Here is a 21875-nt window from a genome sequence, read left to right as displayed (position 1 = left end):
GTGATTATGTGAATGGTATGTGGTAGTTTGGGGAGACTCATTAATCTTTATGCTTACAGTTTTCAGTTTTGGTTTTAGGTACTTCACGTAGCAAAGGGAGGAGCTCAAGATGACTGCATTACACACACCATGATGTTTCAGCCTGAGATGTTACTCTGATATATTTGACAGATGTTTTGATATGGATATATCGTTTACAATGTTTTGAGATAATATGTCTTATGTCTTGACAAAGCGATTTTGATAACTATGGTTTTATTTAATAATTAAAAATGAAATTTTTGGGCATGATTTTTGGGATGTTACAAACCAAACTCCTAATACATAGCGTGCAAGAAAACGAGGTTCATAATGCAAACATTCATCAAGAGACTTTTGATGCACAATTAATACTCCCAACAAACTTTTACTATCCACATGATCCAAACCAACTGGTCACTAAGTCTCCTGAATCCCGAAAATGTACTAACACCTAAACATGCCAATAAGACTAATGATTTGAGACCTAAGAGTCTCAATCAAATGACTACGGGGTCCCACCCATTTAATTCATACAACCACTGGTTCATGATACATTCTGACACCCTCTAACCACCAAAACGATAAGCTCACAGTGCTACGTCGATCTTGTCGTTATTCCATCATTGGCATAAAAACTCACGACCAACGCCACAGGTGCCGAAAGATACTCAGCCATCAACCCACCAACTTTTAGGAACCCAGTGAACATCCCTCTCAACACTAACCAAACACAACACGATCCATACCCTTCTATAATGCATAATTCATTTCACAGAACAGACTGCTACCAACGCAAAATCAGACAAAAACACAGAGGAATATGGTTGTACTCTTGTTACAATTCAAAAACTACTACCCAAATAAGAGCCATACCAATAATTCGGACCAAGTTTTATCATGCTTAATCAGTCCACATACACCCCCATTACCATATTTGATGCATTACTACAATATACACCCCATAGGTAAAACACATAACCAACCCTAGATCCTCTGTTTTCATTCTTCCTCACAACCTTACCCAAAGGGTGAAGCACCAATATACTTAACAAAATGACGAACCTTAATCGTTAATAGAAACATCCCCATGAACGACCGAAACAAGATCCTACACCTTGATTGAAACTGTACAGATCCCAACAATACATAATTAACTTGATAAAACTTCCAAAGTTATACATAAATGTTGTTAAAACCCTGGTCGGATCAATCTAAATACCAACCCTACCGACACGACATGCCAAAATTGGAATTTGCGTAGATCCAAAGTCACACCTTGAAAAAAAACTAAACAACACCGCTCCGACATCCGAACTCCAAATAACCAAGGACATCTGCCAAAATCAAGCCTATTATGAACAATAATTCCACGACTGACAATTGAGGATAAACGTACCCAGAGGCCAAAAATATACAACGTACAAAACTTGATGATATGTTGAGTCATCCATTGAACTTCAACTGATACAACTTGAACTTTTGAAGAACCTCTACTATTGACAATGGACGAAAAGACCAACAATCAAGAATACATTGACACCTAATCCATTGATGCAATACATTACTGAACAAAGCCTATATGGAACTAAACACATCGAACTTCGTAGACCGATTGACCAATCAACCACTATACATCCTAGAATATAGATAACAATCTATACAACGAGCTCTACAACCGATACTCAACCTAAGCGACCCAAATGCCTCAGAACATATTCATTGGCATTACTGAAAGGAACCACTGGCTACAACAAGCTCATCGTCCAACAACTTCCTACCGCAAAGACAACTCATGAGTTCCTAAGCATATACATTTAAACCCCTGTCTTGACCAACTCTTGAACCAAATTCTCGCATACTTAAACTGCAGATTCCTATGATCCATTATTCTAAAACCATAAAATCGAGTAGATCGATGATCCTCCAAGCAGAAATACCCAGCTCTCCCCCACTTAGGGTTCGAACTACCACCAATTGACATTGTAACAAACCAAATCCCAAACCGGTTCAACCGGATATATATCGTCCCTTACTATTGTAATGGATAACACAACACAAGATGATCCTCCAGATAAATACCAACCACCCTCAAAGAGATTTTGAATCTCGGATGGAGATCTTAGACACTTCCCAAGCATAATCGACCATAACATCAAGAATCCCATGTAGATGCACAAGCAATAGTTCTGACAATCCATTCATAGCACTGGTTATCTATCTATAAATAAATGGGCTACCACAATCCTCATGTACAAATCCCCGACCATCAATTCATCGCGAGAATCATCCATAAATACAATAGGCATCCTTCTCATAGTCAGGATACATCAGAGACAACAAAAGTTGGTGTTCCTGATTCACTTCCCCTAATCACTTGAAACAATAAAATAGCACCCAACATGACTATATTCAAAGAAAGCATACCCTTTATTTCATCTCAAGACAACCATACCACAAGAATCCTCTTGTGCATTCCCACACTGACATAATTAGTCCCATGTTGGGTCTACACCCCAACTTTGAAAATCACATGTCAGCTCTCTCTTTCCTCTGAACGAGGAACACTAGAAGATCATAACCCCCATTGTAGATAGTGAAATCCCAATCCAGTTGCAATCCTCAAGCCGATCATCACAATCGCTTCCTTCTTGAGTCTCATGACTCAAATTGTCACTACTTCGGGCAAGGCCTTTGAGACCTTAGGATTAACTAACTCACACTGGTTTGCACCATCCAAACCCAAACTGACATGGACACTAAGGCCTAAAAAATCAGCAGACCCATCCTCAGCCTGAACAACCATATCCGATAAACCGATAAAGATGGAAACACATTACATTGAATCATGGTGTCAAACCATACTATCTACCCTCTACCAACTCTTTAGAATCCCTGAAATTTTCCTCGATTTGAGTATGTATCCTATGATTTCAGTAGTACGGGCCCAATACTACCTTCCACACATATCTATAGTTCCTCACGAATCGTTTTGGATCCTTTAAGTAATTACCTCATGTCCATTACTGTCAGATCCAACCACATATACCCATTCTTAAACGAATACACACCGCTAAATAGCACATCAATTCCTATAAGGCACTTCCTAGGCTCTCTTAGGATTCGTACCTCACTCTGTCATCTGTTGCTAAAGAACCCCTACTAATATTAGTTAACTACTTCATGTGTAACACTCGGTTCCTGGTACGTATTTAAATTCAAGTAATGTTGTAATTTACTCTGGGACTCGACGAGTTGGAGGCCCAACTCGTCGAGTAGACTCGACATTATGCGGGGGTTTTAATGATCTACTCGATGAGTCGGGAGACCGACTCGGCGAGTAGGAGCTGTCTGGAAAAAACCCTAATGTTTAGGGTTTACACCCTATTTAAACACTTTATCTCATCCCAAATCAGCCTCCATCACCCTCCTAACTCAGAGAAACCCTATATTGAAACCCTAAACCCTTATTGAGTGTTATTGACCCTTTTGGTGCTTTTTGTGTGTGTTTGAAGTTGGAGAATAAGAAGGAAGCTTGGAAGTTCAAGTAGAAGCAAGGAGATCCAGAAGTTTTACTTCATTCTCAACTCATTTAAGGTAAAAAGCTGGAACCTTGACCATCTATCTCTTAGATTTTGATTTGGGGCTATTTCTACCCTTTTTATGAGTATAGAGAAGCTAAAATCGGATTTTATGGGTGTGCTTGGAGTTGCACTTCGGATATGGGGCTATTGGGGGTCTTTGTGGCATAAAGGTGCCAACTTTGTTGCCATAAACACCCCATGCATCTTGTAGACCTTCTTTTATGGAATTTGGAGCCAAAAACCCCATGCATAGACATCAAGTTCGTAGCTTTACATATAAAATGGACCCTAAGAAGTTAGATCTATGGTTTTGATGCATTAAGACCCATTATAATCGACTGTATAGTTTTGGACTAGGAGGGACTCGGCGAGTTGGGACGTTTTTTCCCCCAAACGTCTTCTGGAAATGGTTTTGGTTGAGTGGAAGGAACACTCAGCCTGCTAGGGGTTTTTTTTGGACCTGGAAGTCATAGGACTTGGCGAGTGGATGAACAGACTTGATGAGTTCAAGGAAATGTCCCAGCTACTTGAAGATGGACTCGACGAGTTCAAGGAGAACTCGGCGAGTCGTAGACTAAACATCTTCATATGGATGGAGATGAACTCGACAAGTTAAAGGAAGAACTCGGCAAGTCGGTTGAAGATAGCCAGATGTGTCATTGAAGGCGAACTCGTCGAGCCCTTGCTAGACTCGACGAGTAAGGAAGGGATTATGGCAGTAGGTGAACATGGGGACTCGGCGAGTTGGCGGACCAACTCGGTGAGTCGAGTCAACCAGATGCTGACTTTGACTAGAGGATTGACCATTGATCAAGGTGTTGACCTTGACCTTGTCTTGGACTTGAGTTGGCCCTTGTAAGGGTTACGAGTATGAATTGATAAGTTACAAAAGTTGTTGTGTAGGGATTGAGGATTCGGATTCGAAGAGAGTTGGTTTTCATACCGAGATCAGTGCAGACACTACATGACTTTGAGGTGAGTTTTCTCCTAGTAGGAGTGGGTCTACGACCACAATGTCGGCCCATGAGTAAGATTGTTGGATAGATGATTGTCTTTGTGATAAATATATAGTGTTGATATGAGATATGATTACTGTGCCTATATGATTATTGTGCTTGATATGTTTATTGTGCTTGGTATGTGTTAGCAGTAGTAAGGGGTGAAATAGTCCCCAATTATCGGTTGAAAGATACCGAAGGGGAGGGTAGCTCCCGGTTACCGGTCGAAAGATACCGAAGGGGAGGTTATTTCCCGGTTACCGATTGAAAGATACCGAGGAGGAGCCCAGCTCCTGGCTATGCCTGACAGTTACCGGTTGAAAAATACCGAAGATTATGCATTATTTGGTATGGGTATGATGGGGGAACTCACTAAGCTTTGTGCTTACAGTTTTTAGTTTTGGTTTCAGGTACCTCTTCATCTAAGGGGAAGGAGTCGGCGGGGTAGCAGCGCATCACACATTCACACATGATATTCCGCATTTGAGAAACCTGGGATTGTACTCTTATATTATACTATTTGATCATATGGTTTTGAGACTTGTGATTTGTGACTTTATGTTTGAAATGATATCAATGTTGTTTTCCGTTAACTGTTTTTACAAGTAATATACTTTAAAACGAAAAAATGGGTCTAAATTTTGGGATGTTACAAGTTGGTATCAGAGCCTTAGTTTGAGGGATTCAGGCACGCCATCGGGGGTGTCTGGACTCAAACCGAGGGATTGAAGGGTTTTTACAAAAAAAAAAACAGTTTTCTATAGTTTAAAATAAGGACTTTTGAGAAAGAACAAGGTGTGTGATGCATGCGACCAGCCGAGCTCAAGTAAGTTTTCCCCAAGACACCCATACATGCTATATTATGTTATATGATGTGATTATGAGAACTGCATGTTATATTAGGGCTAAGGATCTAGGAAGGATGCTTTATATGCCTGTTATATGAGTTTATTGAGCTATATGCTAGGGCTGGTTAGTCAACAGTTTGGTAGCCTGAGTAGGTTATACTTGGTAATGGTTACTCAATGCACGAATGCTACTTTCTTTATGCTGATAAGGGTTCCGGCTAGCTTTAACTAACTAGGGAACATATATGTGATAGTATCCACAAGCTATTTAGGGAAAGATGGTAGGGACTCCTTGTGTAGCTGATGACGGAGAGTAGGTTGGAGAGTGCCCTAGGACAAGCCTAGGATGAGATTAGTTGGACAATAAATAGGGAATTGGTAAAGTCAAGGCAATTATTGAGGAAAGTACGGATAGATGTGGAAGGTAGTATGGGCCCGTACTACTGGAAGCAGAGGATCCGTACTCGAATTAAGGAGGGCTGAGATAGAACCAAGAAACTTGGAGAGCATGTGAGACCTCTCGAGAGTATGTATGACCCTGACGTTATGTGTTTATTTAAGTATGGCGATTACGTGACATGGAGCAGGAGGTTCAGGGACTAGATCCGGATCAGGATCAGGCTCGGGTGCGGGATCCGAGCAGGTTGATGACAGGCTACGCGAGTTCATCGCGTTGGAGATCACAAGAGGTATCCTTGAGGCGACCCTGGTCAATTTCGGGTCAATCAAGGAGGGGATTATCGAGCTGATGGAGGCTCGCCTCCAGACATTCAGGAGTGACTTGGCGTCCAGCCAGTCGGGTTCGTGCACACTATCCTTCAAGGACTTCAGTAGGAGTGGTGCGCTAGACTTTCACGGGGTGAAGGACCCCATTATGGCCAGGAGACGGATTGTAGACATCGAGTCTGCACAATTGATGAGCTTCTGCCCGGAGGGTTCGAAAGTCCGCTTTGCTGCGAGTTGTTTGCGAGATCGAGCCAGAGATTGGTGGGAGTTAGTGGGTGATTCACTGGGGGGCCCAACCATTGAGACTATGACTTGGTCAGATTTTGTGACCAGGTTCAGGGCTGAGTTTGCGCCGGCTGTAGAGCTTCAGCAGCTAGCCAGAGAGTTTCTTGATATGAAGCAGACTACTGAGACTGTGGCGGAGATCACCGCCAAGTTCCAGGAAAGGGCCTTGTTGGTACCTCGGTATGCAGGGGATGAGGAGATGCGGAAGACCCACTATCATGATATGTTGAGGGTTGACATTCAGGAGCATGTCAAGTATTTTGCTTGCCCGACTCTGGATTCCATGATTGCCAAGGCGAGGGAGAGGTAGATTGATTTAGAGCACCTTAGGAAGAGGAAAGCGGAGACAGGGCAGGTTGCTGGGTTTCAAGGAAGAAACCCAAGGGATTCGACGCTAGGTCGAAGGGCCAGCAGGGTCGGGACCACTGTGGGAAATACGTTAGGTCACACGAGGGAGTTTGTCGCACTGGGTCGGGATCAGGCTGCTATAGGTGCAGCAAGATCAGGCATTTTGGCAGGGATTGTTCTGCTCCTGCCCCTACTGTTCACATGTCAGACCTGATTTTCTTCCATTGCAATCAAAGGGGACATCAAAAGACCAACTGCCTCAGGTTGACATCAGCTCTATTGGCGCCAACTCCAGTGACCACATGGGTTACGGATGGCGGGAATGTCAAGTCAGAGGCTCCAGTGGTGAGGAGCCAAGCTTTCCAGTTGACAACAGAGGAGGCACACGACGTACCCGATGTGGTGATGGGTATGGTTTCTTCTCTTTAATATATATATATATATATATATATATATATATATATGTCGCTTGTGATATTGATGTATTATGCTATATGTTTTGTTTAGGATCGTTCCATGTGAACGGTATCCCGGTTCAGGTGTTGTTTGATTTGGGTGGTACCCGATCATTTGTCTCTCTTGCGCTTAGCAAGAGGTTTCCCGAGTCTTCAGGCATGTTAGATTGCTCTCTAGAGGTTGAGATTGCGGATGACCGGTCAGTGTGAGTGTCAGAGATTTTCATATATTGTGTTTTGAGGTTGTACGAGGAGTGCTACTTGGTAGATTTGGTTCCTATAGCATTGCGGGGGAACAAGGTTATTATAGGGATGGATTGGTTGAGCCCCAATGGGGCAGTGATTGACTGTGCGCAACAGTTGGTTCGGATCAGGACCCTGGGTGGGGGAGAACTAGTGATTCAGGGAGAGAGGCCACAACGCGGACCGACTTTATGTTCAGCAGCGAGGGCTAGCGCTACCTCCAGTAGGGTTGCGCAGGGTATGTCGCCTATGTTATGGATACCCGGGAGGTGGGTCAGACGATGGTGAGTGATTTACCAGTGTTACGAGAGTACGCAGATGTATTTCCAGAGGAGCTGCCTGGGATACCTCCGGAGAGGCAGGTGGAGTTCAGGGTCGACCTGGTCCATGGTGTGGCTCCGATAGCCAAGGCACCGTATCGGTTGGCTCTTCCTGAGATGCAGGATTTGTCTACACAACCGCAAGAGCTGTTAGACAAAGGATTCATCAGACTGAGCAGTTCCCTGTGGGGAGCCCTGGTACTGTTTGTGAAGAAGAAAAAGGACGGGTCGCATCGAATGTGTATAGATTACCGGGAGCTGAATAAGGTAACAGTGAAGAACCATTACCCACTCCTGAGGATTGATGATCTCTTTGACCAACTTAAGGGAGCATCTTGGTTCTCCAAGGTTGATTTGCATTCAGGATATCACCAGATGAGGGTCAGAGAGGAGGATGTGCAGAAGACTGCCTCTCAGACAAGATATGGTCACTATGAGTTTGTGGTGATGCCTTTCGGGCTCACCAATGCTCCATCCGCGTTCATGGATCTCATGAACCGTGTAAGCAGACCGATGTTAGATCGATCTGTGATAGTTTTCATTGATGGCATCTTGGTCTATTCCAAGACTCGGGAGCAGCATGAGGAAAACTTGTGGGAGGTGTTGGATACCTTGAGGAGGGAGAGCTTGTATGCCAAGTTCTCCAAGTGTGAGTTCTGGTTGCACGAGGTGCAGTATCTAGGGCACCCTGTCAACCAGAATGGGATTTCGGTCGACCCTACCAAAGTGGAGGCCGTGATGAGGTGGGAGGTCTCGAGGTCTCCATCTGAGATTCGGAGCTTCCTGGGACTGGCAGTTTATTATCGGAGATTCATTCAGGACTTCTCCAAGATAGTCGTGCCCTTGACCCAGTTGACAAGGAAAGTCATGGTCTTTTTCTGGGGGCCTGAGCAGCAGGCCACATTCGAGATGTTAAGACATCGGTTGTGTGAGTCACCAATCTTAGACCTGCCAGAAGGCGTGGAGGATTTTGTTGTATATTGTGATGTGTCTATCTCAGGTTTGGGTGTGGTATTAATGCGGAAGGGGCATGTTATCGCCTACGCTTCGAGGCAGTTGAAGCCTCATGAGGCGAGCTATCCGACGCATGACTTGGAGTTGGGGGCAGTTGTTTTCGCCCTCAAGATTTGGCGTCATTACCTCTATGGGGTCTGTTGTACTATTTACACGGACCATAAGAGTTTGAGGTACCTTATGGATCAATTGAATCTGAACATGAGGCAATGTCAGTGGCTTGATGTGGTGAAGGGTTACGATTGTGAGATCCTCTACCACCCAGGGAAGGCCAATGTCGTGGCCGATGCGCTTAGCCGCAAGGCAGCGCTGATCAGAGACATCTGCATGAGGATGATTGTGGTGAATCCGTTTTTGGAGCGGATTCGAGAGGCCTAGTAGGAGGCTATGAAGGAGGAACATCATAGGAGTGAGTGTATTGTGGGCCAGGTTTTCTCCTTCGATTATGACAACCATGGATTGTTGACTCTACATTGTAGAGTGTGGGTCCCATATCATGGAGGTGTGCGCCATCTAGATTGAAGGAGAGATGCCTGACCTGCAGGTTTTCTGTTGGCCCTGCATGAAAAGGGATGTAGGTTGGTTCGTTGAGAGATGCCTGACCTGCAGGAAGGTTAAGGCCGAGCACCAGAGGCCTCACGGCAAGACCCAGCCTTTGGATATTCTGTTGTGGCAAGACAATCGTCACACTACATCATAAACTAGTGGGTCGTCATTGGTGCATTTGACCCATGGATACAACGAAGGAAAACTCACAGACTGAAGGTATCAAATCGCACTCAGCGGATGACTCGTAAAATCCTCTCCCTAACGCACAAGCATAAAACCCTAATTAGAAATTAGGCCACATTCTAACTCAAAAGTTCAAACCCTAATTCTTGGCTTAAGGCAAAAAGGGCTTCGTTACCTTTGCCTCATTGGGTCTCCCTCCCTCCAAGGCCCAAGCAAAAAAAGTCCAAAAAGGCATCCAAGCCCAACTACAAGGCCTCTAAGGCCCAATATGGCCCAAGAACACCTAACATGGCCTTAAGGCCAAGCAATGTCCTATTGCAATAGGTGGGCCTAAGAACCAACCTAAAAAGGTCCAAAAGCCCAACAATAATTGAGCTCAAAAGTCTTCTAAGTCCACAGACGGCGTACGTGCAGCGTACATGGATCGTACGCCCAACGTACGCTGATGACAATCCGGAACGGGGGCACTGACCAGTACGCACAACGTACTTTAGAGTATGCCCAACGTACTGGTCAGTCATCCCATAATGCTCCCATGACTTAATCCTTTAAGCCCTAACGTCCAAAACTTAGACCCAAGCTCATAATAGCGTCTTAAGCCATAAAGTTGCAAACTTTATGCTTTTGCATGCCTTGTTGGGGCTCAAACTATGAATTAAGCCCTTAAACTCACTTAAGTGGTCACTAACACATGCATGGTTGAGTCTTAACCTCCAAGATACAATTTTCATGACTCCGTACACTTCCAAGAGTCCAAAAGGATAACTCAAATGTTCCGGAGTAGCTCATACTCCAAGAAACTAAGTTATGGGACCAAAGATGCTAAAATCTACCCTAAACCTAGATCTAAGCTTAGAATGATCAACGTTCAGATTTTATACCTTAAATAGGCTAGAAATGGTGCACAAACTCTGGATCTACAAGCTCCTTCTTCTCCTTTGCTTCTTCCCAAACTTCCTTCTTCTTGAAAACCACCAAAGAACACCCAAACACTCAAGGTAAGCTCAAAAAATGCACTCAAGAAGGTTAGGGCTCAATATAGACACTAAAAGGGCAATGGAGACTGAAAGGGTAATGGAATTGAGGGACTTAAGGTCTTTAAATAGGCAGCAAGCCCTAAAAATTAGGGTTTGCCCCTGGCTTGAGTACGCCTAGCGTACATCGGGATCACCTCGATGGTGCGCATGCAAGGAGTATGTCGTGTGTACCTAGTGCACACCCAACATACTCACAAAACCTCTATCACCTTTTAATTGAATTAAAAATAGATTAGATCATTAACTTCATACATGGCGACTCTGGTGCTACACTGTCGGTTGCCTTATGCATGTAAATTATACACAAAACGAGATCACATAGACTGTTGAATGAATGATTCTACCCTAAGCCCACAACCAGACAAGGAATATGGCTACATGATCCTAATCATATAGAAATTTTAAAGCATACACTTAGCAATCAATTCCACTAATATAGATTCCAAATATAAAGTGTCATCCAATTCCTCCTAGGCTACAAGAGATCACAAATCAGGTCATTTTATCATGCAATTCCTGAAGGTATTCTTAGCATATCAGGCATAAAAGGCATCTATCCTAAGCAAACATTCTAGCATGCAACCCTGAGCATATCCTTATTCTAACTTCTAGTATGCATATCATACTATAAAAAAATATACCATATCAACAAGTATGGGTATTTTGGGAAACCACTTACTTAAGTTTGGATGATTGCACGCATCGCACCCCTTTTCTTTATAAAATCTTTTTAAAAAATCATGTTCTTTTAAAAGATTTTAGAAATAATCAGTTTGAGTTCAGACACACCCGAGAGTCTACCTGAATCCCTCAAACTAAGGCTCTGATACCAACTTGTAATGTCCCAAAAATACCGAGTAAAATTTTCATTTAAATAAATTATTGGGTATATGTGTTGCGTCATTGTGATTATTTATTTAGTCTATTTTGTAAATGGGCTTGGGATTGTCCACCCGTCATTTATTATTAGGGTTATAGTATTTAAGGTGCATGCAAGCACTGTGTTTTGTAACTATGGAAATAGTCTTGTAACCCTACACGCCTCTACAGTAGCAATTCTTCATCGAGTTCTTCTGAGGTTATGGATTATAATCATTCAACATATTTTGATCTATTTAACTTGTTCTTATTATTTACCTATTTGAATCTATTCGATCTAACTAGGATTTAATCCTATCAATTGGTATCAGAGCAGGAGACTGTGTAATCTATACGCATCTCTTCTGTTGAAAGAAGCTTTTTAGGGTTTCCGCTATTATTAGATATGGTGTTAGCCTTCATCCTCGTTGTTCATCCGTTGACGCTGATTTTGTTCTAAATTTTACCCTAATCTTATGCAGTTTTTGTTCGATATACAAACATGCATTCAGAGGATTCCCATGTTAACTCGATAAATCTCTCAAGCGGCATTGGATCCACAACAAGGATTCTTATCTTATTACCCAATGAATATGAAGTTCGGGCGCTGCATTTTGAAGACTACGTTCTTGGTCTGGAAGACAATGGCTATCTGATCTGGGATGCCACCACAGTTGGGGCATTTGTTCATACTGGAACTAGAAGAGAAATTAAAACTCAGGCCGACTATAACAAGATTCTAATTGAAGTAAAGGATGTTCCACACGATGAGAAGGCAAAGTTAATCAACAATGTCAAGGAAATGAGGATCATTAGGTTTCCCCTACCTCCAGACACCTTTCGTTTGGTTACTTCATATGATACAACACAAGGTATTTAGGACAGGCTTAATGAACTGTACTCTACTAACGTTGATCTGGAGCATTCGACTCAAACGTTACTGCTTTAAGAGTTTGGAGCCTTTGTGTAAAAGCCTGAAGAAAGTTTAGATAAGACCTTCAATCGATACAATAATCTTCTAATCAAGATGATGAAACATAAAATTGGATGTGAGCTTATCGAGCAAAAAGTCACGTTCATGAATGGTCTAAGGTCTGAATGGAAGGTTGTAGTTTCTACGATTAAAGCACATGAGTAGTTTAAGAACTACACGTTGGCTAAGCTGGTCGGTATCCTACGGTTACATGAGGATGAAGTGACAAAAGAAGGGAAAATTGTTTCTGTAATAGGTTCATTGGAGCTGGTAGCTAAGGGTAAGAAATTTGCAGAAGATGATGATTCGGAGTTTAAACTCTCTAATTGCGAACTTTCTAAAGAAGAGCTCGCAATGATGGTGTCCAACCCAAAGAGGTTCCCAAAGAAGAACCTCAAAAGGAACAAGAACCGAAACAGGCAAGGAAGCTATAGCTCTGAGAAAGTAAAAGAGGTAGGCAAAATGGATGTGGAAATTGTTGTTGTACTACGAAGGAAGCCCTCTGTTCTGCCTAAAGAAGTTCCAGAAGGTTTTAAGAAGTTGAAACCTGGGAAGATACACAAGGAAGGATGGTATGTGGTATTTTAGGTGCGAGAATGAAACGATGCAGACTTTCATAACACATGTTTCTTCCTCCCTGATAAACATTTGTACACTACCTCTTGCCTGGAGTATATTTTATACATGGTCAACAAATACAAGGGCAACAACAAGGGAGACAAAAAGTGTTTTTTGGATATGATTCAATGGTACATCCAGGTTCGCAAGGTTCTGCTAAGCGTCATTCCGAAAGTTTTTGAAGTGCGGAAGCGAACTCAGCCTTGATGGACTCTTGCCTCAATTGATGCAAATGGGGAGATTGTTGGGTATATGTGTTGCGTCATTGTGATTATTTATTTAGTCTATTTTGTAAACGGGGTTGGGCTTGTCCACCCGTCATTTATTATTAGGGTTGTAGTATTTAAGGTGCATGCATGCACCATGTTTTGTAACTTTAGAAATAGTCTTGTAACTCTACACGCCTCTACAGTAGCAATTCTTCATCGAGTTCTTCTGAGGTTGTGGATTATAATCATTCAACATATTTTGATCTATTTACCTTGTTCTTATTCTTTACCTATTTGAATCTATTCGATCTAACTAGGATTTAATCCTATCATAAATCCAAACCATTCATTCATTATCCTAAAAGACGATCAGAGAAAAATCATAAACAATCATTACAGAATAAATCTCCAGGGGATGCAGTGCGATCAAGCTAGGCTCTTCCTTTTGAAATCGGAAGTACCTGAAAATGTTTAAACCACAAAACCATATGCACGAACCTTAGTGAGTTTCCCCCAAAATAGCACATGCCATACATACATTGCCATGAGCTACCCCTATGGTCTTACATACAAGTGTTATGAGCTACCCCTATGGTCTTTTCCCAAAAATGTCATGGGTTGCCCCCGTGGTCTTAACATCTAGGTGTCATGGTTGCCCTCATGGTCTTTCATGCAAATAACATGGGATACCCCCATAGTCTTTCATACAAATTCTACGGGCTACCCATATGGGCTTTCATATAGTGCTATGGGCTGCCCCCGAGGTCTTCCATGCAAGTATCACAAAGACAACCAGCATCCTATATAACATAATCTAGTGGGCTGAAATTGGTGCCTTCGACCCATGAGTACAGTGATAAGACTCACAAAAACCGAGCCTTTATCCAATGGGGATACTTTTCTGGCGTTCTTTGAAGATCCATCTGCGATTGAGAACCCTTGAAGGCGCTGAGGAACTCTAATCTTCAATCTTTTGAAGAATCAAAGCAACTAGGTTAATCATTCCACTTAGCTTTAGGAATTAAGTATGTTTAGCCTAGTTAAACTTGTTTTTATGTTTGTTTTTACTACAACTATGAGCTAAATACGTTTTTGTTTCTGTTTGGGGAATACCAAGGAACTCCTATGCTTTAATTCTTAGCTTTTGATTGATTTTTTATTGGTGATTTATTAAATTAAGTTTGTTAAAGAACCTTATGCATTAATCACAACTATTTTCTGTTAATAGGAAGACAATTAAGCTGCATGAACATCTCTTAGTTGTTAACCTCATATGTCTATGTGAACACTTAACCATGTGCTTAGGAATAATGATTATGAAACTAAGATTAACAAGACACTAGGAAGATTAATGTGTGAGCTTGTTTGAGAAACCATCAAACAAGAGGTTAATTGAACCACTAATTTGATTAACCACTACAAATCTTATTTAATCCAAATTATTAATCTAGGGAATTAATTAGTTTAAACACTTGATCACTACTTGAATTAATTAATTGTCTAAGGGTTAGGAGTAATAAACATGAACCTAACCACTATAATTGGTAGCCAATAACAATTAATTTATCATAAATACAAAATAACCATAGGAGTGAATTGGTTGAACCTAAATAGAAACATCTTTATCAAATTTGGTGAATTAGTTGTTTGCTTTAGTTACTTAGTTAATTAAGTGTTTTCGTGGCGTGTTTAAGTTTCTAGTCTTGCAAAACTAGAGAAAAACCTTTTACTTTCATTAATTGCCTAGTTAAAATTAGCCATTAGTTTAATTTTTTGTTCCCTGAGTTCGATACCCTACTTATTCAACTATACCACTAAAAGACAGGTTCACTGCCTTTGTGTGCTAAATTTATTAATAAAAAGTAGGAATAAAACAAGTGCATTTTACACACATCAAGTTTTTGGCGCCGTTGTCGGGGAGCGCTTCTAAATAATTAATCTAATCCCTAATTTTTTCGATCCTTTGTGTGAGTTTACTGGCACAAAGTTAATTTATTGCAATTTAGTAGTTAGAAATTAGGTTTTAGCATCTGTTTTAGTTTTAATATTAAGTTTATAATTTCTTCAAAATTACACTGATACTCGCCAAGTGCAGTCGCACCTACTCGGCGAGTACAAGTGTATTTGGCAGATTAATTTTCGATTTTTTAGTACACTTTTTTGTTCTTTTTACGTTTTTATCTTGTTTATTTCAGGACTTTCATGACCAGAGGATCAAACACCCCGCTGGTACCCCCGTTTGAAGATCCCGAATCCGCATTGAAAAGGAACAAAGGAAAGGACGTAGAGAGCTCGAGTACACCAAAGAAGTCACCTTTGTCCAATTTGAAGACTGTTTTTGGGAAAAAGAAGAGCAGCAAATCAGGAGCATCCAACGCTTCTTTAGTAATCGACGAACCGGTTAAGGAAGATATTGAGTACGAGACCGAGGAAGAAGAGGAGCCTACATACGAGCACGAATCCGATTCCGAGGAAGAGTTAGCTATTACTATGGCTAACATTGATGAAATCCCCATGGGGGAATGGAAGAAGAGGATGCACGACGACACTGGCCCGGGACTTGTGCAACCCGCAATTCCCGCAACTGCTACTTTTGAGCTCAAGGGTCATATCCTAGCTTTATTTAAAGAAATACCTTTTTATGGAAAAGACCACGAAGATGCCTACAAGCATTTGGATGAAGTCAATGATGTAGCTGACTGCTTCATTGTTCCAAATGTGCCTCGCGAGACTCAGCTACTTCGCATGCTTCTGGTGACATTCAAAGGTGCTGCAAAAGACTGACTCAAGTCACTTCCTCCCGGATCAGTCACCACATGGGCCAAGATGAAGGAAGAATTCATTGATCACTTTTGCCCACCCTCCAAGATAGCCAAGTTGAAGAAGGCCATTGCTAACTTTGAACAACAAGCTAGAGAGTCGCTATATGAAGCTTGGGAGAGATACAAGAGCTTACTAAGAAACTACCCACACCATAACCTAAACAACCAGCAAGAAGTCTCCATATTCTATGATGGAGTCAATGTCACAACTAGGCAGTTACTTGGCTCGCAAGGCCCGCTCACAAAGAAGCCACCCCCGGTGATCAAAGAATTGATTGAAGAATTCTCTAAACACTCTAGAGAATACCACAACCCTAGACATGATGTCACTAGGGGAGCCGCATATGCAGCTACTGAAGACCTATCCGCGGTCATGGCTATGCTAAAAACCATGGATAGGAGGATGGATAAAATGGATCAAACGATCCATGCTATTCGGGTGGGTTGTGAAAACTGCAATGGACCTCACCTCACTATAGACTGTGATTTAGATGAGAATGGCAACAAGAAGATGCAAGCTTGTTACTCAAGTGGAGACCGATATGATGAAGACTGGCGCAAACAAAAGAAAGAGTGGCTCCCGTATGAAGAGTACAAGAAGGCCAAGGAGGAAAGGTTTAGGCAAAAAGGGAGAGGTTTCTACCAAAAGGAAGAGCCGGTACAAGAGAGAAAGCCAAGCTTGGAAGAAATGCTCACAAAATTTGTAGCCGCTTCAGAAAAAAGACATAGTGATCATGATGTTGCCATTCAAGAAACAAGGACCATGCTAAGGAACCAGTAAGCATCTATACACAATATAGAAACACAGCTTGGGCAACTTGCTCAACAAATCAACCAAAGGTCATCGGGCGCTAGCAAAACTGAAAATAACCCACGAGGCGCGCACATAAACATAATCACAACAAGAAGTGGGAAAATAATCACTCCCCTGGCACCTATTCAGACTGAGGCATCTAAGGAATCACAGAAGGAGGAGGCAGAAAAGCAAGCAAAAAAGCAAAACTTACAATCTGACAGCCCTACTCTCCGAGTACCACGTATGGACTCGGCGAGTACACCACCAAATTCAAAAGAGTAGGTCCCTAAAAAGCTTTACCAGCCTCCAATGCCATACCCAGCCCGAGCTAAGAAGGAGAAGCAGGAAGAGGAGTATCAGAAGTTTCTAGATCATATCAAGACTCTTCAAATCAACATACCCTTCATTGAAGCCGTCATGCAAATGCCCAAATATGCAAAGTTCCTTAAGGAACTTCTCACTAATAGAAGGAAGATGGAAGAAGTGAAGAAGGTAGTCCTCAATGAAAACTGCTCAGCTGCTAAGCTAAATAAGCTACCGAAGAAGAAGGGTGACCCGGGGAGTTTGACTTTACTTTGCCAATTTGGCAACTTGGCTACTATTCATGCCTTAGCCGATTCGGGAGTAAGTGTGAACCTAATGCCATATTCATTCTTTAAGAAGTTGGATCTCCCGGAACCAAGGCCAATTCACATGGGAATTCACTTGGCAAAGAAGACAGTCACCTTTCCAAGAGGCATATGCGAAGACATACTAGTTAAGGTGGACAAATTCGTCTTTCCCACCGATTTTATCATTCTAGACATGGAGGCGGATCCACAAGTGCCAATCATCCTTGGAAGTCCCTTCCTCAACACGGCAAGTGCTATAGTAGACATGAGGGACTCGAAGCTCACCTTGCGGGTAGGAGAAGATTCAGTCACATTTGGGGTAGACCAAGCTATGAAGTATGCAAGGAACAGTGACGACACGGTATTCTCAATTGATGTGCTTGACGAATTATTGGAGGAATGCATAAGTGAAGATTCCAGCAAGTTCACAACTGATGATGAAGAATTTGATCCAGAAAAAGACTTAATGGAAATTGAAAGGCTGCTGGAAGAAGCTGATTTTGAAGAATTAGTAAAGCAAACTGACAGCCCTACTCGCCGAGTAGGACCGATCTACTCGCCGAGTTCTTCCTTAGAAAAGGCAGAAGTCGTGTATACAGCCACAAACTCGTCGAGTACCTTACCTGCACTCGGCGAGTCCAACAGTTAGAACCAAAAATCTGAGCTCAAAACTTTACCAGAACATTTGGAGTATGCTTTCCTTGAAGAAGGCAACCAAAAGCCTGTAATCATAGCCACTGACCTGTCCAATTCTGAAAAGGAAGAGCTCGTGCAAGTGTTGAAGAAGCGAAAGCGGGCCATAGCATGGAGCATCACCGACATCAAGGGAATAAGCCCATCTTATTGCTCCCACAAGATCAATCTGGAAGAAGGAGCAAAGCCGGTTGTATAGCACCAAAGAAGGTTAAACCCAAATATGCAAGAAGTAGTCAAGAAGGAAGTGGTTAAACTCTTAGATGCGGGAATTATCTATTCCATTTCCGACAGTCCGTGGGTGAGTCCGGTCCAAGTGGTGCCCAAGAAAGGAGGGATGACGGTCATAACCAACGAAAAGAACGAGCTAATTCCGACACGAACGGTAACCGGTTGGAGAGTGTGCATCGATTATCGAAAGCTAAACGATGCCACTCGTAAAGACCATTTTCCCTTACCTTTTATTGATCAAATGTTTGAAATACTATCGGGCCATAGCTATTATTGCTTTCTAGATGGATTCTCGGGTTATTTCCAAATACCCATAGACCCAATGGACCAAGAAAAGACCATATTTACTTGCCCAAGTGAGACTTTTGCTTATAGACGCATGCCCTTTGGGCTATCCAATGCACCCGCAACTTTTCAAAGGTGTATGACACCCATATTCCACGATATGGTGGAAAAATTCATGGAAGTTTTTATGGACGACTTTTCCGTTTTTGGATCTTCTTCCATGATTGTCTCACAAATCTTGACTTAATGCTTGCTAGGTGTGAAAAAACCGACTTGGTCCTCAATTGGGAGAAATGTCACTTTATGGTCAAGGAGGGTATAGTTTTGGGCCACAAGGTTTCCAAAATGGGAATTGAAGTGAATCGGGCAAAGATTGACACCATTGCCAAATTACCCCCACCAACTAATGTGAAGGGCATTAGAAGTTTTCTAGGACACGCGGGTTTTTACCGGCGTTTCATAAAAGATTTTTCCAAAATAACTAGACCTCTAACACAATTACTACTAAAAGATGCACCATTTACTTTTACTAAAGAATGTTTTGAGGCATTTGAATGTTTAAAGGAAAAATTAACTAATGCCCCGATCATTATTGCACCAAATTGGAACTTACCCTTTGAGATTATGTGTGATGCTAGTGACTTTGCATTAGGAGTTGTCCTTGGTCAAAGGGTTGATAAGCACTTTCGACCCATATATTATGCTAGCAAGACTCTAAATCCAGCCCAAGAGAATTACACCACCACTGAAAAGGAATTATTAGTTGTGGTGTATGCCTTTGACAAATTCTGCCCTTACTTGGTTTTATCCAAAACTACTGTTTTTACTGACCACTCGGCTATCAAGTATTTGTTTGCCAAACAGGATGACAAGCCAAGACTGATACGATGGGTGCTACTTCTTCAAGAGTTTGACATAGAGATACGAGACAAGAAGGGATTGGAGAATGTAGCAGCTGACCACTTGTCAAGGCTTGAGAACCCGCAATTGCAAGAAGATAAAGTTGGAGACGACTTCCCGGACGAGTACATTATGGTGACCGTGGGAGAAGAGCCATGGTTCGCAGATATAGCTAATTATTTAGCTACAAAATACATCCCAAAAGATTTTAGCAGTCAACAAAAGAAGAAATTCTTTTCTGAATTAAAATATTACTTTTGGGACGAGCCATACCTCTTCCGGATCTGTGCGGATGGGATCATACGAAGATGCGTATTCGGGAAGGAAAGCCGGAAAATATTAGAGCATTGTCATAGCGGGCCCACGGGTGGACATCATGGAACACACTACACTGCAAAGAAGATCTTTGACATTGGGTTCTATTGGCCCACAATTTTTAAAGATGCAACCCAATTTGTCAAAGAATGTTATGCTTGTCAAAGAGGTGGGAAACATTTCATCTCGAAATGAAATGCCACAACATAGTATCCAAGTGTGCGAGGTGTTTGATGTGTGGGGAATCGACTTCATGGGACCATTTCCCATGTCTAAAGGAAACAAATACATATTGGTGGTGGTGGATTATGTATCCAAATGGGCGGAGGCACAAGCGTTACCAACAAATGACGGTCGGGTGGTGGTGCGGTTTTTGAAGAAATTATTTTCATGATTTGGAGTCCCGAAAGCCCTTATAAGTGACCAAGGCACACATTTTGCCAATTACCAATTGGAAAAGGTGTTAAAGAAATATGGGGTAACCCATAAGTTTTCCACATCCTACCATCCACAAACTAGTGGACAAGCCAAAGTGACAAATCGAGCTTTAAAGCAAATTTTGGAGAAATCGGTGGGGAGCAATCGCAAGGAATGGTCGGATAAGCTAGATGATGCACTTTGTGCTTTTCGTACAGCTTTCAAAACACCTATTGATACTACACCATATAGGTTAGTTTATGGAAAGCAATGCCATTTACCGGTGGAGCTAGAGCATAAGGCGTTTTGGGCTTTAAAGATGTGCAACTTCAACATGGAGGAACTCAAGAGCAACCGGTTGATGCAAATGAATGCTCTTGAGGAGATTAGAAAGGATGCATACTCTAGTTCGTTGATTTATAAAGAGAAGACCAAGATGTGGCATGACAAAAGGATAAAAGAAAATAAAGAATTTCATGAAGGCCAAAAAGTGTTGCTCTTTAATTCACGACTAAAGCTTTTCTTAGGAAAACTCAAGTCAAGATGGGATGGTCCTTTTTTGGTGAAGACGGTGTTTCCACATGGTGCTATAGAGCTATTGTCAAGAAATGGAACACCTTTCAAGGTCAATGGCCATAGGGTCAAAAAGTATGAAGAAGGAGTCCCCCAAAATGAAGGAATGGAAGAGTTGCTGTTGCTGGAAGGGATTGCAACCACGTAGAAGGGGAGGAGTCCAGCTAATGACTCCTTAAAAAGAAGTGCTTCTCGGGAGGCAACCCGAGTTTCAAGTTTGCATTTTCTTTCCTTTTCTTTAATTTTATTTTTATTTTTTTCATTCGTCTTCTTCTGAGAATATAATTGCTTGAGGGCAAGCAATGCCTAGAGTGTAGGGTGGGTGGCTAAAAGAATGAAAAAAATACATTAAATTTTTTTCAAACTGCAAGGATTACTCGCCGAGTAGGTCGTATACTCAGCGAGTACCTGCCCGAGTAACCCAATAAAACGCGTAAAGGCATTTCTACTCGGCAAGTAGCCAACTTACACGGATGAGATATAATTCTGTAAAAAAAGGGGTTTTCACCCATTTAACCCCCATACTCGTCGTGCACAGCGTGTCCTCAAGCATCCCTGCGATTTCTTGCGATTTCTTCAAATCTCTTCAATTTTCCACTTAATCTTCATCTTTCAAAGAAAAAGGTAACATCTTTACACTTAAAACTCATCAAAGGTTCAATCTTTATCATAGATTTGCCCCCTATTTTGCTTAATTTCGGATTTGGGGGTTTCCTCAAATTCTAGGGTTTTAATTTAGCCATGAATTAGGTAATGTTAGGAGGAATTTATTTTGGATTTATGGTTAGATAACTCATTACAACAAACCCCTGTGAAGAATTTGGAGTTTTGGACAGCCTATATATGACCGACACCAAACAGTTCCCGATGTTCATCCTACTCGCCAAGTAGGTCGTGTACTCGGCGAGTAGATGACTATTCAGACCTGATTTGTTTGTTTTTAATTACTGGGTATTGTTTGTTTGT

General features: G+C 41.9%; 1 non-coding gene across 1 annotated transcript; it reads right to left on the bottom strand.

The window, feature by feature from the left end:
* Positions 1-16140: 16140 nt before the first annotated feature.
* On the bottom strand, positions 16141-16247 carry LOC111918720 (small nucleolar RNA R71). The gene has a single exon (XR_002859322.1). It is a non-coding gene; the product is annotated as a small nucleolar RNA R71 (small nucleolar RNA).
* Between the last annotated feature and the right edge of the window lie 5628 nt (positions 16248-21875).

Source organism: Lactuca sativa, chromosome 4, assembly GCF_002870075.4.
Source record: "Lactuca sativa cultivar Salinas chromosome 4, Lsat_Salinas_v11, whole genome shotgun sequence".
NCBI classification, from domain to species: Eukaryota; Viridiplantae; Streptophyta; class Magnoliopsida; order Asterales; family Asteraceae; genus Lactuca; species Lactuca sativa.
This window is presented reverse-complemented; position numbering and strand designations above follow the sequence as displayed.